Source organism: Lingula anatina, chromosome 10 (genome assembly GCF_051362555.1).
Source record: "Lingula anatina isolate TDL-2025a chromosome 10, LinAna3.0, whole genome shotgun sequence".
Taxonomy (NCBI): Eukaryota; Metazoa; Brachiopoda; class Lingulata; order Lingulida; family Lingulidae; genus Lingula; species Lingula anatina.
In genome coordinates, this window is record NC_141776.1 from 8,803,417 (window position 1) to 8,809,414 (window position 5,998).

General features: G+C 34.7%; 1 long non-coding RNA gene across 1 annotated transcript; it reads left to right on the forward strand.

Annotated features, from left to right (window-relative positions):
• Positions 1–1,298: 1,298 nt before the first annotated feature.
• Positions 1,299–5,767, forward strand: LOC147759522 (uncharacterized). Its single transcript, XR_015331536.1, has 3 exons — positions 1,299–3,653; positions 4,188–4,278; positions 4,870–5,767. It is a non-coding gene; the product is annotated as an uncharacterized LOC147759522 (long non-coding RNA).
• Positions 5,768–5,998: the final 231 nt, after the last annotated feature.

Below are 5,998 nucleotides of genomic sequence, written 5' to 3' on the forward strand. Positions count from 1 at the left end.
TTTCTCCAAAACTGGCAGAGATAGGTCCATAGTTAGTATCGAAGTTGAATAGGAAGTCATATACTGGCAATCCAAATGTGACCTTGAAATTGACCTTTGACCTACTTTTCACCATGAACTGAACTTTGCAAATTTTGGTTCCCTTTTATCTCCAAAACTGGCAGAGATAGGTCCATAGTTACTATTGAAGTTGAATAAGAAGTCATATACTGGCAATTTACTGTGACCTTGAAATTGACCTTTGACCTACTTTTCACCATGAACTGAACTTTTGATGTACCATTTTTAGTCATATATGTTTTTTTGCATATTTTGAAAATTCTTGTTGATTGCATTTTTACAGCTTGTCAAGCACAAGACTGGTGGCTGTGTCCCTTATTTTGTGTATGTGGGGGTTTATACGAATGCGCTTGCTCCAGCTGGTGGTACAATATTCGGAGGCGGTATCGCCTCCTTGATCCTCTAGTTGTTCTTTCTTTCCAGAGTACCCTTACCATAAAAAAGCAGGCAGTGAAAGACAGCAGCAAGAGCAATATTGCAATATTGAAATATTTGTTTTGGTCAATTGTCACACTTCTGATTATCAATTTCCAATAAACTTAACACTCAAAAAAAGACACAGACAACTGATCAGCTTATGACAGATTTTTATTGTTGTTAAGTATCATTTGTAAAAATTTCAGAAATATTTGACAAGATTTGACAAAATTATTAATGTTTAACTATTTTAAATCATTTAATTGTACCACCAGCGTTAGCGCTGGCGGTACACATGGTTTCGGTCCCGTCCGGATCGTTCCGCCGGCTCTGCCGGCTCCGTTGGCTCCGCCGGCTCCGCTGGACGGCTACCGTTACCGCTTCTCCTCCTAGACGGTAAGGGCCCTCATACCCATCTCATGGATTTAGGTCACCTATAATCTCAACTCGTTCCACGTAAAATTTGGGCTTTGTCGGTATTGGGGTCTGGGTGTGGCACTCATTGCAATGCACCCTTGTCTAAAAATGGCAGAATTAAATGCTAATTATCTACCCTACGGAAGGAGTTATGGGAAAAATTTCTATAGACGGCTTTCCAAAAGTCATATGTGTAGATTTCAAATATATCCTTGGATTTGACCTTTGACCTCTACTTTAAGGTCAAATGGGCCAAAATTTTCAAAAAAATGAAATTTTTTACGAAAAAAATTTTTTTTGCCCTGTTATTCAGATACCACACAGACTTAACCAATAATATTATTGGAAAGTGTAACCCTTCGTGTCATCTTTCATCTCTGTGAATTTGGGGTCAATCGGTGCATTTTCACGGGAGTAGCGGCCATAAAGTACCGAAACTGAAAACTGTCTCTAATTCGGGAACCGTTAATGCTAGAGACCCATTCTTTTTTGCATTTTGTAGAGCATGTAAAGCCCAACACTAGAAGTGGTCTCCGTTTTTTTGTATTCCATACGGTTTTCAAGTTACGCTGTATCAAAAAGTACATATTGGTGGTAAAAGCAAAATGTGCAGTACGGTAATGGATAATAAATTTTGAACTCTGGAAAAATAATACATAAGGCTTGGCAAAGCAGACAACTTGTGGTCAAAAATGACATTATTTCATCAAATTTGAACTTCTGAAACTTCAGAGCACCTCCTATTTCAAGAATTTTGACCAAAATGACATTTTCTTTATTTTAATTAATTTTTTCTGTACGAAATTTAAGGCACATTATGGTAACTCCAAAATTATAACATCTAGTCCCTTATATCTCCAAAACTGGCAGAGATAGGTCCATAGTTACTATTGAACTTGAATAGGAAGTCATATACTGGCAATCTAAATGTGACCTTGAAATTGACCTTTGACCTACTTTTCACCATGAACTGAACTTTGCAAATTTTGGTTCCCTTTTATCTCCAAAACTGGCAGAGATAGGTCCATAGTTACTATTGAACTTGAATAGGAAGTCATATACTGGCAATCTAAATGTGACCTTAAAATTGACCTTTGACCTACTTTACACCATGAACTGAATTTTGCAAATTTTGCTTTCCTTTTATCTCCAAAACTGGCAGAGATAGGTCTGTAATTACTATTGAACTTGAATAGGAAGTCATATACTGGCAATCTATATGTGACATTAAAATTGACCTTTGACCTACTTTTCACCATGAACTGAACTTTGCAAATTTTTCTTCCCTTTTATCTCCAAAACTGGCAGATATAGGTCCATAGTTACTATTGAAGTTGAATAGGAAGTCATATACTGGCAATCTAAATGTGACCTTAAAATTGACCTTTGACCTACTTTACACCATGAACTGAATTTTGCAAATTTTGCTTTCCTTTTATCTCCAAAACTGGCTGAGATAGGTCTTTAGTTACTATTGAACTTGAATAGGAAGTCATATACTGGCAATCTAAATGTGACCTTAAAATTGACCTTTGACCTACTTTTCACCATGAACTGAATTTTGCAAATTTTGCTTCCCTTTTATCTCCAAAACTGGCAGAGATAGGTCCATAGTTACTATTGAACTTGAAAAGGAAGTCATATACTGGCAATCTAAATGTGACCTTAAAATTGACCTTTGACCTACTTTACACCATGAACTGAATTTTGCAAATTTTGCTTCCCTTTTATCTCCAAAACTGGCTGAGATAGGTCCATAGTTACTATTGAACTTGAAAAGGAAGTCATATACTGGCAATCTAAATGTGACCTTAAAATTGACCTTTGACCTACTTTACACCATGAACTGAATTTTGCAAATTTTGCTTTCCTTTTATCTCCAAAACTGGCTGAGATAGGTCCGTAGTTACTATTGAACTTGAATAGGAAGTCATATACTGGCATTATAAATGTGACATTAAAATTGACCTTTGTCCTACTTTTCACCATAAACTGAACTTTGCAAATTTTGCTTCCCTTTTATCTCCAAAACTGGCAGAGATAGGTCCATAGTTACTATTGAACTTGAATAGAAAGTCATATACTGGCAATCTAAATGTGACCTTGAAATTGACCTTTGACCTACTTTTCACCATGAACTGAATTTTGCAAATTTTGCTTCCCTTTTATCTCCAAAACTGGATTCAAGTCATATACTGGCAATTTACTGTGACCTTGAAATTGACCCTTGACCTACCTTACGAAGAATTTAAATTTGATTGTACCATATATATTTTTTGCAATAGTTTAAAAATTCTTGTTGATTGCATTTTTAAAGCTTGTCAAGCACAAAACTGGTGGCTGTGTCCCTTATTTTGTGTATGTGGGGGTCTATACGAATGCGCTTGCTCCAGCTGGTGGTACAATATTTGGAGGCGGTATCGCCTCTCTGATCCTCTAGTTTACCAGTGTTTTCAGTGTAATTTTTCAGTTTTCTCAAATATAACGTCTAAAGAAAATACTTTTCATCAGACACAGTCAACTGATCGGCTTATGACAGATTTTTATTGTTGTTAAGTATCATTTGTAAAAATTTCAGAAATATTTGACAAGATTTGTCAAAATTATCGTCCAAAGAACAAGAGATAGTATGAGGCAAAGGAAGGAAAGAATGTGGTAGTATTTCAATTAGAATGAGGAATGAAAGTTCTGAAGAAAAACTTTCATAAGGTTGGGTGGAAAAGTGGCAAGCTAGAGACAGATTGGATTGGACCATACAGGTAAATCATAATCATCATCCACTTGTTCACTTATTCAATGCATATATTTTTGTCATATTTCATACAATTTTGATTAAAATTAAATTCAAAGGAAGAACAACTGTTCATTTTGTCCAAAAACCAGATTTTCCTAGGGTAAACAATTTTCTATACTGTTAATGACTCCATTCTGACATTCAAAGTTAGTATAGTCCATGTTTTTTGTAAGAATCATATCATGAAGGTCCATCTCGTCAGATGGCAAGCACAGATTCAAGAATAATAGTAATAATCACTGTTTTGGTGGTAAAGTGTTATTCATTATAATTCTAGGAAGTATTTACAATGTTTTTATTGTGAAATATTAATTGCATAAAAACAGTTGTTATTTCTTAATTTTGACTTAAAGATACAGATATTAGTAGTATATTGGGGGTGGGTGCAAAATAAAATGTAGCTAGCAATTCAGCATGTCAAAATAAACATTATCAAAGCTCTATAGTACCACTGTGGCTTGCTTGCATACAATTCTCGTAATACATGTAATACTTCTAGGGTAAAAAAAATGGACCAGAAGCAGAATGGAAGGGAAAGAGCTTAAAACCAAGGTGCCTTAGTTATATTCACTTGAAACCATACACAGAAGGTTAGTTACTTATTCCATCTATGCTTGTCTCCATCTAGACTAAGACTGGATTCCCATACTTAGATCGATCTATCTGGATCGACCTAACTTCCTGGGGATTCACGCTAAATTGCAGTCAGCTCAAGAGGCTGAAATGTCTGTCACACTTACCGAATCAGCTAGGGGTAAAGGTAATTACCCCCTAACAGTTTTACTAGGCGTGACAGATGTTTAATCCGGTTAGTTTGATAGCAATTTAGTGAGACTTCCCAGGGAGATAGATCGATCCAAATATCTGTGGGAATGGTCCCTAAGTTTGCTGATGTAGTTAAAGTAAGGCTACATTCCTGCTTGCATAATTGCATACTGTAACAATAGAATTTATGAATAGAAAACCTTTCACTAAATCGTATGGTAACTAATTGTTAATTGCTTCTTGATATACTGAAAATATTAGCTGAACAGTTTCAAGGTAGGATATTGCATGTAGGTTTTACTGAACGTTGCTTGGTAATTGTAATACAACAAATGTGTAGTTAAAGAATTCACACCCTGTCCCCTGACATAATTTTTGTAGTGTACCAACATAACCAATTGTTTTGTCCTTTTCAGAGGTTTGGAAAACACCATGACCAAGCCAAAGTGTTTTTTTTTTTTTTTTTTAATTGTTTAGATTTTTAGGTTTTAAATGGTCATGACCACTCTCTTATGTGATTTAGAGATTTTATTTTTGTCCGCCTGTAGCTTTAAATTTATATCAGAAAATTCAGATATTACTTTTGCCTTGTAAGCAATGTTAAAACCAAGTTCATTGGGATGTTTTAAAGCCAAACTGTCTGGGATTTGACATGCATAGATTCTCTTTGTAATATGTAATCTGAACAGTAAAAAAGTGTGTTTAACCATTCGCAATGTGGTTCCAGTATCTACTTTAAAGTTAAAATACCTGCTCAACAAGAGGTCTATCATATACTTCAGTTGGTACAATTGCTGCAAATATATGCAATTCAGCACAGGCCAATCTGTATATTTATGACCTTGATGGAAGTGTTAATGTCAAAAGGAATGTATTTATGGAATGGATTTGAATACTCTCTTTATTAATCATGCCAGTGCAAAGGATATTAAGGACATTATGTGTGAGGTGTTGGATACAAACTATATAACCACTGCTGTTTGGAAATCTTTTAAGACTGATCATTCTGCATAAACAGAGACTGACTGATCACTCTGCATAAACAGAGACTGAATACAACAAACCACTAGTACAAACCAAAGGACTTAAACATTTGCCTTGATCTTGCTTTACACTATCAGGTGGGAAAGGCAATATGTTTTCAAATGTTTGATATTAATTGGATGTCTGTTTGTGCCCTTAGATTGCTGTATTCAATTTACCTGTATATTGTATATAGTTCATTCCTGAACAACTAATTCTAAAGTATAGACATTGTTTGTATTTGTACTGAGTTAAGGAAAACTTGTTTCACAATAAATCTTTGTAAATCAACCATTTCTTCAATTTTGGAATTATTATTATTTTTAAAATTTGTTTAACATTGTAGTGACAATGCATGTAGAGTACCCGGTACTTGATAAACAGCATTAATAGGGACGTGACAATAAATTATAAGCATATTTTACATATAAATCAAATAATTAAGATCTACCATGACAGAAATACATAGATAAGTAACCCTTAGCAAAATTTAAAAAGTGTGCAGCACATATGCTGCAAATT